Below are 11980 nucleotides of genomic sequence, written 5' to 3' on the forward strand. Positions count from 1 at the left end.
GAAAGAAGCGATCTGATTGGTTGCTATGGGCAACTGGTCAACTTTTCCACATGCAATGCATTTCTAAGCGGATTGCGCAAAAGAAATTGATGCGTTAATGGGCGTAATCTGAAATTCTGAAATTCCTGAAAACAAGGGAACTCTGCTGCAGTGGAATTTCTGAGCAGAATTTTTCTGCCGGATTCCGCTCAGAAATTCTGTCGTGTGAACAAGGTCTGATAACTGGGGATTTTGAAACCCCAATCTTAGAAAATCTGGGCCATTATGTATTTTTTTTTTAGTTGACCTAAATGACCGCACAAAATCTGGACTGAAATCCACAGCGCTAATTATGCAACAAATTTGCTTGATTTGGTTCCGATATTGTATGGCCGTACCCTCAGTGTTTTTCTTTTTACCCTACGAATCCGTTTTTTTCTGTTTGCGCCCGCCCCCCCGTCTGTCCATGCGTTTGGGATGAACTCCTTGTTCCGGTGATTGTGGTGCCAGTCGGGTCTCGTCACTTACTCCCAGCCCTGGGGGTGCAGATCAGCTTTGTGTTATTTTAAATGACTCCCTCTTGAATGAGGCAACGTGAGCACCGGATGAGTCAATGTGACTCTTTTCCACTGCTGGGGATCAGGGAAGCCTCATTGTGCATCTTCACTAATTGTCTTTGCTCAGGATGACGACAAAAAAAACCCAGCTCATTAAAATGTAAACAAGGTCTTACTGAGCAGCGATTACCAGAGCGAGCGGGTGATTAGAGCTGGCGCGGTGTCAGGCCCTGTTATTAGGCTCCAGGGTAAACAAACAGCACTAATTGCTCAAGAAAGTCAGTACCAGAGCACCCTGTATTAACCCTTCCTGCACTGCACCACTCCTACATATCCCCCCTTTAGGGTACGTTCACACGAGCGAATTTTTTTGCGTGTTTTCCGCTGCGTAATTGAAAGTGGGCGGGCTCTTCTCGGCTGTCCGCAGCAGATGTTCTGCGGTGGAATTTATGCTGCGGAAAATCCACCGCAGTCCCTACTGACTTCAATGGGGCTTGCGGCGGATTTTCCGCCGTGGAAAATCTGCTGCGGACAGCCGAGAAGAACCCGCCCACTTTCAAATACGCAGCGGAAAACCTGCAAAAAAATCTGCTCGTGTGAAGGTACCCTTAAAGTGTTTGTGTCATAAAAAAACTAAAGCATGGTGGCTCTCGGTGATCTACATCAGTGTTTCCCAACCAGCGTGCTTCAAGCTGTTGCAAAACTACAACTTCCAGAAAACTACGACTCCCAACATGCCGTTGGCTGTCCGGGCGTGCTGGGAGTTGTAGTTTTGCAACAGCTGGAGGCACCCTGGTTGGAAAACACTGATCTACGTCATGCAGTCCCTTTATGATGCACTTCTCCCTGCTTGTTCTCTAGATTGGTGGGGGTCTCAGCAAGTTTTTTTTTTAAATTGACAGTGCTCGTGGTGTGTCGCCCCCCGCTCCGTGCACGAGGAGAGCCGGAGCGCCATGCAGGATATCACAGGGGTCCCAGAGGTTGGACCCCTCCCTACCATCAGACTCTTATCCTCTATCTTGTTGATAGGCGATAGATTTTCCTAAACTGGAGTGCCCCTTTAATACCTTATATATCCTTATACAGCTGAGGACAACAGGAATGGTGGCCATTCAGGAACTGTAGCCCTGCACAACATGGCAGACAACATGGCAGACAGGGGCACTGTGGTTATGTTCAGATATTGTGGGAGGTATAGCCCATAAATACCACTAAAATGGTGTCTGGCAAACCTAACTACATTTATACAATGGTAATCCTGATAGCCCCTTAATAACACTTATATGATAAGGGGAGACAGAGGAGTGACAGAATTCTCCTGGGCCCCAATGCAAAATTTGAGGCTGGGCCCCCACCTACCATGCCCATACATTAACTCTCTAAGGGACTTCTGAACATAGCTGTGATGAGGGTGCGATGAAAGGGCGGATGAACCCCTAGTGTTCGTGACGCCAGGTCGTGGTTATCCTCTACACCACCCAAGGTATAGCCGTAGGTTCCTGGGCCAGGCGAGGGGCAAATAATCACTCCGATGCAAGGTTTACTGAGGTAGACAGGTGGTATAGTCTTTACAGCTCAGTTAGGCCCAAGGAGATGACCAGTGACTTAGGAGACTTGCGGGCTTGTTGGGACTTGTAGTGGACTTGGACTTAATCATGCAATCCCACGCTGACTTTAGCAGACTTGATAGACTTGACTATGACTGACTAAGACTTCTCCCCTGTGGTTGATTACCAGGTTTTGATTTTCACCTGAAGGGGCACACGGTTGATGGAAGCGCGGCTGCGTGGCTAGGCCTTGGTTTCTCTTAGGACACCAGACACTCTCAGGTCTTGACTGTTCCTCATCAAGGTCTAAACTGAAACTAACTAGCTCCTCCCAAGTATTTAAGGGAGCAATTTGGAGGGGTCCCATAGGTCACCCACAAGTCACCTCGTCACTGACACCTTCCCTGGTTACATGACTTAACAACAGGACTTAAAGACATATTCACTTAAATACAACACATTAACCCTTTATGTGACCCATAGTGTGACGAAAGTCCTGAGAAGTGTGGAGGCCAGGGGACTGGGACTGAGTCCAACTGAAAGGACCACACAGTGTACAGAAGGGCCACTTCTGTACTGGGCCACCACATAGCATTCACTAATAGGGACAATAAACCTCTGTCCTTGTGATCGGCGGGGGTCCTAGCGTCTGGACCGCCCAACAATCAGCTAATTAAAGATGGAGGAGATTTATCAAAACCTGTCCAGAGGAAAAGTTGCCCAGTTGCCCATAGCAACCAATCAGATCGCTTCTTTCATTTTTCAGAGGCCATTTAAAAAAAAATTAAAGAAGCGATCTGATTGGTTGCTATGTGAAACTCAGCAACTTTTCCTCTACACAGGTTTTGATAAATCTCCCCTAATTACTTTAACTTTCTGACATATTGAGCATACAGGTAGGGTGGGGTGCGCTGATGGTGACAGGCCCATGGCGTTTGCTGATGTCTCACATCTCTGTGTATTGGGCAAATATTTTCCTAACCTGATCTTGGAAATGCTATTGACTCTAACATTAGGATCGATAGGATTTCTCAGCATCTAAATTATGGGAAGCTCCAACCAGAACCATAGGGGGTTTGGCTACTTTACAAATATTGTAACCTTCCCCCTCCAAAGTATACCACCAGTCTTACATGGTCAGGAGAACTGTTTAGGGCTTTTATATATCTCCAGCTTTACACCAGCAATATGCTGCTATATATTTCTAAAACGTTGACTTTTATGAAAGTTGTAACCTGTCCGCAGGGATGTAACTATTGGGGGCGCAGAAGTAGCAGTTGCACTAGGGCTCTGGTGCCCAACGGGCCCCTGAAGAGTCACCCTGCCCTATAAAGAAAACACCAGTAATAAATATGGCACATTGTACACATGGTGCCCTGTTGCAGATTTTGCATTGGCGGCCCAGAAGCTACAAGTTATGCCTCTGCCTGTCCGGTATCCAGTGCAGCCTCCGTATTGGCAGCGTAGTGAGGTGCCAAAACAATGGCCCTGCACATCGCAGGGCCATTTGTCACTGGTAACACAAAGTGCTGCATCCAATCAGCTGCGCGCTGGCTCTGGAGGTGGAGGATTTAACAAGCTGATTTGCCCATGATAAAGGTTTTTACCCTACTTCTCCTGTCTTTTGATTTTGCACTGTGATGCTCTATAGGTTTGACACATTGCTACCCTGACTTTGCCCTGTGACTGTGATTGTGTACTTCACTGCTCTCTTGGTTCTGATTCTTTGGTGAGTGTCCTGGGTAACTCCTTGTTTGCCATATTGGTACTGTGTTGCCTATTGGTTGCCGGACCATCTGACAATCCAGCATAGGGTCTGTCGCCCAGTTGAGGTGCTGTTTAGGACTGATCATCCAAATAAGTAGGGACAGTGGTTGGGACAAGATCCAGGTCTTTCCTTAGCCCTATCCCGCACGTGATAGTTCCTTTTGTAAAAAGTAGCAACAGTGTGAAACAAAATCTATAATTTAGCATTTGCCATTTTAAAATTTTCTCATCTGCCATAGTTTGACCCCAACTTCTCTTGATACATCCCTTCATTAGCTTTTTGTGTCCTACATTTGTTTCCATCACCTGGGACCTTATTACGACACAAGGTTATGAGTTCAGCGCTGACGTTTTGGTGCAAAAAATTATTAATTAGTGAAATGTTACTCAAATTGACCTCAATCAAGATAGAGATTTTTTGTAATGTCAGAGGTTAATGGAGGTTAAAGATCAAATTCAATGTAATGTCGCCGGTTATTAACTCAAAGGAAGCTCCTAGAAGGAAAGAAAAGCCACTTCCTGCCATCTTGTTCCATCACTTTTCTCCCTTTTAATAAATGTCTGGGCTCGTCCTTTCCTGTTTTCTCTTCTTAGATAAGCAAATTGCAGTTGTGTTATGTATTGAAAGGCGTAATGCTCGCCATGTCGTGCCAAAACTGATTTGACTTCAAATACTTTGTATGTTTCCGTATTTAAATGTGCATTGGCAACCGAAGTATAACCATCTCAAACATTATGGCATCACCACAGGATATATCAGCACTAGGATGCCTGCAGCTGTTGCAAAACTCCTGGGAGTTGTAGTTTTGCAACAGCTGGAGGCACCTTAGTTGGGAAACACTGTCATTGATCCTAGTGGAGGTCCACAGTTTGGAGATCACTGTTCTATGACATTGATCGTAGTGTTGAAGATTGAACCATTAGATTGCAAGCCCCCATTGGGGGATAAGGATTGATGTTAATGTTGATAATCTCTGTACGGTGCTGCAGATTATGTTGGTGCCATATAAACAAATGGAAGTAAATATCCTGAGGTTCCTCACCCTGGTTGGCAAACACTGTCCTATGCCATTGATCCTAGTTTGGAGACCACTGTCCTTTGACATTGATCCTAGTGGATGTCTACAGTTTGGAGACCACTGTCCTATGACATTGATCCTAGTGGAGGTCCACAGTTTGGAGACCACTGTCCTATGAAATTGATTCTAGTGGAGGTCCACAGTTTGGAGACCACTGTCCTATGACATTGATTCTAGTGGAGGTCCACAGTTTGGAGACCACTGTCCTATGACATTGATTCTAGTGGAAGTTCACAGTTTGGAGACCACTGTCCTATGACATTGATTCTAGTGGAGGTCCACAGTTTGGAGACCACTGTCCTATGATATTGATTCTAGTGGAGGTCCACAGTTTGGAGACCACTGTCCTATGACATTGATTCTAGTGGAGGTTCACAGTTTGGAGACCACTGTCCTATGAAATTGATTCTAGTCGAGGTCCGCAGTTTGGAGACCACTGTCCTATGACATTGATCCTAGTGGAGGTTCACAGTTTGGAGAACACTGTCCTATGACATTGATTCCAGTGGAGGTCCACAGTTTGGAGACCACTGTCCTATGACATTGATTCTAGTGGATGTCTACAGTTTGGAGACCACTGTCCTATGACATTGGTCCTAGTGGAGGTCCACAGTTTGGAGACCACTGTCCTATGATATTGATTCTAGTGGATGTCTACAGTTTGGAGACCACTGTCCTATGACATTGGTCCTAGTGGAGGTCCACAGTTTGGAGACCACTGTCCTATGACATTGATTCTAGTGGAGGTTCACAGTTTGGAGACCACTGTCCCATGGCATGGATTCTAGTGGAGGTCCACAGTTTGGAGACCACTGTCCTATGACATTGATTCTAGTGGAGGTTCACAGTTTGGAGACCACTGTCCTATGAAATTGATTCTAGTCGAGGTCCACAGTTTGGAGACCACTGTCCTATGACATTGATTCTAGTGGATGTCCACAGTTTGGAGACCACTGTCCTATGACATTGATTCTAGTGGAGGTTCACAGTTTGGAGACCACTGTCCTATGACATTGATTCTAGTGGAGGTCCACAGTTTGGAGACCACTGTCCTATTACATTGTTCCCAGTGGAGGTCCACAATTTGGAGACCACTGTCCTAGGACATTGTTCCCATGGGAGGTCCACAATTTGGAGATCACTGTCCTAGGACATTGTTCCCAGTAGAAGTCCACAGTTTGGAGACCACTGTCCTATGACATTAATTCTAGTGGAGGTCCACAGTTTGGAGACCACTTTCCTATGGCATTGATTCTAGTGGAGGTCCACAGTTTGGAGACCACTTTCCTATGGCATTGATTCTAGTGGAGGTCCACAGTTTGGAGACCACTTTCCTTTGACATTGATTCTAGTGGAGGTCCACAATTTGGAGACCACTGTCCTAGGACATTGAGCCAAGTGTCAGTGATTAGACCATTGGCAAGCCCCTTTGGGAGATAAGGACTGATTTTCACGCTGATCATCTCAGTACAGTGCTGCAGAATATGTTGGTGCCATATAAGCAAAGGGAAATAATTACCTGGGGTTACATAACAAAGACATTGATCTTTAGGACAAATTAACATAACAGCAAGAATTCCTGGCCCAGGCTAAATTCCTCCTTGTTAGTGATGACTTGGAGGTGGCAGATGAATCTTCTCCTCTGTGGCTGATTACGAGCTCTGGTTTCACCGATGCCGTCTCGCAGTTTGACATCTTTTGCCTTAATGAATTGACCAATTCCAGAGCGGAGCTGTGTCTAATGAACCAGATAATTACTGTGGAGCGGGGGACCTAATCAGCCGGCACATTGTAGGACGGCTCTAGGGCATCACAGTTGGCTCCAGAGCTTAGTGGAGGATCCATTATGTGTAAACAGGTATAATAGGAGTAAACATCAAGAGGTACAAACTAGAAAGACAATAATATATAAAATATAATGAGTAACTATAATAAACACAATTCACATATAACATCGAATGCGGCAGCATATAAGAACCGGCTCATCAGGTCTGCCCAATATTCTGAATACTATGAATAGTCCCTGGCCCCATCTAATATAAAGGATAGCATTATGCCTATCCCATTCATGCTTTAAGCATAATTATCATATCACAAAAAAGAAAAAATGCATATGTTACTCACTAGGTCATGCAGATGCTTTTTTATGTGGCTAGCTTCTGTATTTGGCGCAAAAATCCCTCTGTTCTGCTGCTCACTCATTCTGACATCCATTGCTAAGGAAGGGATGTGTCTAAGGCAAGCACTGAACCCCCCCCCCCCTACTCACCATGCATTCACTTCCTCCCTGAGTCTGCTGTTCTGTGCTGGGTCTCTTCATCCAGTCACTGCAGGCTGCTCTGTAACCCCCTCCTCTCTGTTTTCATGTTGCAGTCTAATAGGACAGGAGTGAGCACAGAGGAGCGCTAGTCCCGCCCTCACTTCCTGGACTGTGTCCCTGCCTGTGCTTCATCTTGGACAAAGATGATGCTGCAGCCGGACAGGATTATGTTTTGGATGGTATGGGGACCCCTAGTGGTCTTTTATTTAAGCCATGATTTCTTTAAAAAGGAGATTAAGAAAATGTATGCGGCATATTAGAACATTTAATGTATTACCAAGATGTTCATAGCAGCCACTTGAGTTCCTCCGCACCAAATCCACCACCCCATGTCTCGATGGACCTCAATTATGTTTGATCGTCTGACAGCTGTCTCTTCTGATTTCCCCATACACACGCATGCTTAGTTAGGTCAAGTGTGCATGTGTTCTGAATGTGTAAAAGGCAGACAGCTGCTGCCAGACTCCTCTATCTCCCCAAGAACAAAGCATCAGGCAATTGAAATCCATCATGCCCGATCCTTGTCTCCCCCTAACACCTACCATTAGGATAGAGTCAGGAGGCCAATGTACACATTAGATGGTCGTCGGGTTTGCCTGACACACGTCTAATGGCCACCCTTGGGTTTGTGTGAAACTTCCTGACTATAGAAACCAATTTCATGAAGCCCTTTGCATCATTTTTTTCTTGGGAGCATTGCCTGGCCTATAAGACTCCCTCTAGACATGTTACACCTGTCGGATGAATCTCCCCACACATAGTCTTTGTGCTGGTATTGTCTCCTGAAGTAGTCTGGATATCTGTGTTACCTTTCTCATAATTGATATGGGTATTTATTAGGGATCGACCGGTATAAGTTATTGGCTATCCCCCCCCCCCGGCCCCGCTGAAGCCGCTGCAGATCAATGATTTAAAGCGGGCGCTTTAAATCAATGAACTGCAGCGGCTTTTGCGGGACCAGAGACCGCCGCCGCCCGCTTCTCTCCCCCTGCCTGTCCTGGAGTCCTCCCTAGTCCAACCACCGCCGCTGCCCCATTGGCTCCCCCATCCCCGGTTTTATAATTACCTGTTCCCGGGGTCCACGCTACTTCTGGCTCCGGCGTCGTCCTGAGCTGTCACTATGCGCACTGACGATGACGTTGCGTTGAGGATGTCACTCGTCATTGCGCTGCGCAGTGCGCAGGAGCCAGAAGTGGCGTGGACCCCGGGAACAGGTAATTATAAAACCGGGGATGGGGGAGGCAATGGGGTGGGGGTGGCGGTCTCTGGCCGGGGAGGCGGGGCTGGGGGGCAGGGCATTATCGGCATATCGGCAAGGTAATTGCCGATACTGATAATGTCCAAAATCGTTAATATCGGCTGATAATAATCGGCCAAACCGATAATTGGTCGATCCCTAGTATTTATAATAATGGGTGATTTTATGACCACCTCAGTTAAAGGGGTATTCCAGGATGTTTTCATATGTGACTATGCTACAGGGGCTGTAAAGTTAGTGTAGTTCATAATATAGTGTCTGTACCTGTGTGTGATGGTTTTCTTGCATTTCTTCTGTGATTTTCACTCCAATATTTATTTTTAACAGCATACAAAATGACTCAGGTCTCGGGATTTCCCAGGTGGCAGTGCGTCAAGACCTGACATCACTAGTCAGGTGATCAGAGGGAGTCTGTTCTGCTTCAATGGGTGGAGCGACCGCTGGGTGGGAGAGAGTTCATTTTGCAACAGCTGTAGCAACTGTGGCAACCCTGTCTATTGACCCTTGAGTTGTGCAGCAAGGTTTGGCTTTGTGTTCCCATTATGCATAAAATGATGGTTTCCAAGAGCCATGTGACCTTGACACGTCTGCCCTCTAAAGTACCAGCAGACTGACGGACAGACAGTGCTCAGTGACTGCTCCGGGCAGTATGATAAGTCCCTACATCAGGGGTCTTTCAGTCTGAGGAAGGGTATCTGGTGTCTGAGTATTATCTACAAGGCCTGAGATAGGGGGCTTAAGGACTGGTAATGGATTTATCTATCTTTTCCAAGCAAGAGTCAGCAGAATACAAAGATATACTGCAGATGTAAGTGATGAATTGTGCTGCTGATCTCACCATGACGCTTCATCTCAGGGGCACAGCTATAGGGAATGCAGAGGTAGAAGTCACACCCAAGCCTTGGCCCAAAGGTCTCCTTACCATATAGGTCTACGCTAGTATTGTATGTGGTGCATTCTAGGTGCCAGCCCTTTTACAGATTTGGCATTGGGGGGCCCAGAACTTTAAATTATACCTCTCCTATAGCAAACAGCAATATGTCTCCAGCATGGTGGTCTTCTTTTGGACAATCCCTGGTCACCTATACCTAAAAAGTTTCAATATTATATATGTATACAGTGGTTCCTCAAGTTACAATATTAGTTGGTTCCAGGACGACCATTGTATGTTGAAACCATTTTATGCTGAGACCATAACTCTATGGAAATCTTGTAATTGGTTCTGAAGCCCCGAAATGTCATCCAAAAATAGGAAAAAGTGAGGATTATAGAAAAATAAGTAGATAACTAATAAAGATAAAGCAAATCCTTATATATAAAAGTAAGAAAGATCTGCTGGGAGCTGTAAATCACTGTCTATGTAGAGGACAGGAGCTTCTTCAGGGTCCTGTACAGTACACAGTGTCCTAAAAAAGTAATGGAGCCGCCCTCACCTGGTGTCCAAAGGAGCAGCTAACCCTGGTACAGGTAAAGAGTACAGAACATGTAATACCTCCCTGTACTGTAGGGGGTGCTGCCAGACACCAGTCAGTGCATACACTTCAGTAATACAGGTAAAGAGTACAGAACATGTAATACCTCCCTGTACTGTAGGTGGTGCTACCAGATACCAGTCAGTGCATATGCTTCAGTAATACAGGTAAAGAGTACAGAACATGTAATACCTCCCTGTACTGTAGGGGGCGCTACCAGACACCAGTCAGTGCATGCACTTCAGTAATACAGGTAAAGAGTACAGAACATGTAATACCTCCCTGTACTGTAGGAGGCGCTACCAGACATCAGTCAGTGCATGCACTTCAGTAATACAGGTAAAGAGTACAGAACATGTAATACCTCCCTGTACTGTATGGGGCGCTACCAGATACCAGTCAGTGCATATGCTTCAGTAATACAGGTAAAGAGTACAGAACATGTAATACCTCCCTCAGGGCCAGATTAAGACTGCCTGGAAGATGGAGCACTTCATTATGATGGACCCCCCCGATAGTCCCCCTTCCACTGAGACCTGTTGCGGGCCTGTCAAGTAAGGAACAGACTGAGGCCAAAAATAGGCCTGGGTATATTAGACTATGTCCCCTTTTTTTTTTTTTTTTGGTGGGTGTCACAGGAGTCAGTCCCCCGTTAAAATAAAATGGGCTGCATGGTCTAAAATCACTTCAGTTCAGGTCACTCTTTCCAGCTGTTGCAAAGCTACAACACCCATTATGTCTGGAGAGCTTCAGGCATTATAGGAGTTGTAGTTTTGTAACAGCTGGAGCCTCAAATTGGGGAACAGTGTCATCCATTATTACTGCAAAACTTAGACGTGACGAGAGATCTAATGGGACAGTCAGGAGAAAACACAAACATAAAATTACTCACAGGAGACGTCTTCTCTGTTGTCTTTCCTTTTCTTCTTCATCTGGTCCAGACGCCAGGTCTTCTTCCAGCTCCATCTTCCTCTGTAAAGTTTGACGCCTGGACATCATTGGTTCCTCTTAGGGGATAAGATGTCTAGGGGTGGAGTACCCCTTTAAGTCCCCCCCTTCAACACTCCTGGTCCTTCTCCACTATTCCACTTTTCTGCACCCCCTACACCCCCTCAGTCCCCTTCACACTCCTCTGCCCCCTTTACCAAACCCACACTTACCTTACCTCACCCCCCACCCCACCCCCCAAACAACCTCACTTCAGCCCCCCATGCCCTCCTGGTCCTTCTCCACTCCACTTTTCTTCACCAACCCCACCCCCAGTTCCCCTGCATTAGGTTGTAGCTCCCCCACGGTAGGTTGCAGTTCCCCCGCATTAGGTTGTAGATCCCCCACATTACTTTGGCAGTGTCCCCCACAGACATACAGCCTCCGATCATATACAGTGTATGGCTGGAGAACTGTATGTCTGTTTACTGCCCCACTTCAGTGCTCCGACCACCGCTCCTCTGGTCCGGGGTCATGATCTACTACAATGGCCTAGGGGCCATAGCAGCAGGTCCCGGGACCGGAGGAGCGGTGGTCGGAGCACTGAAGATGACGTGTGGGTAACTTACCATGCGTGCATCCTCGCTGCTCCGCTCCTATGGGCGCACGCACAGGACGTCAGTGATGTCCCTGCGTGCGCTACCTCCCTGCGTTTTTAAAGTTATTGCGGGGCCACAAAAAGGTAACCGGGACATCCTTGTGTCCCGAAAAGATATTTCAAGACACAGGGATGTCCTGCTGAATGTGAGGGGGGGGGAGAGGGAATTACAGTATTTATCTGCGTATAACACGCACTGGCATATAACACACACAGGAAAATTTGAGGGGAAAAAATAAATGTAAAATAAATGACTATAGCTCTGAACTATATGCCTCATCATCCCCCCAACTTTGATTCCCCTTGATCCTCAGTTTCCCCCCCCCCCTCCTTCCTCCCCCTTTTATCAGCCTCTGTGCGATATTTAACCCCCCCCATCTCCTTTCCCATGTTTTCCCCTGCTCATCATTCTTCCC

This window comes from Hyla sarda, chromosome 6, assembly GCF_029499605.1.
Source record: "Hyla sarda isolate aHylSar1 chromosome 6, aHylSar1.hap1, whole genome shotgun sequence".
In the NCBI taxonomy this organism is placed as follows: Eukaryota; Metazoa; Chordata; class Amphibia; order Anura; family Hylidae; genus Hyla; species Hyla sarda.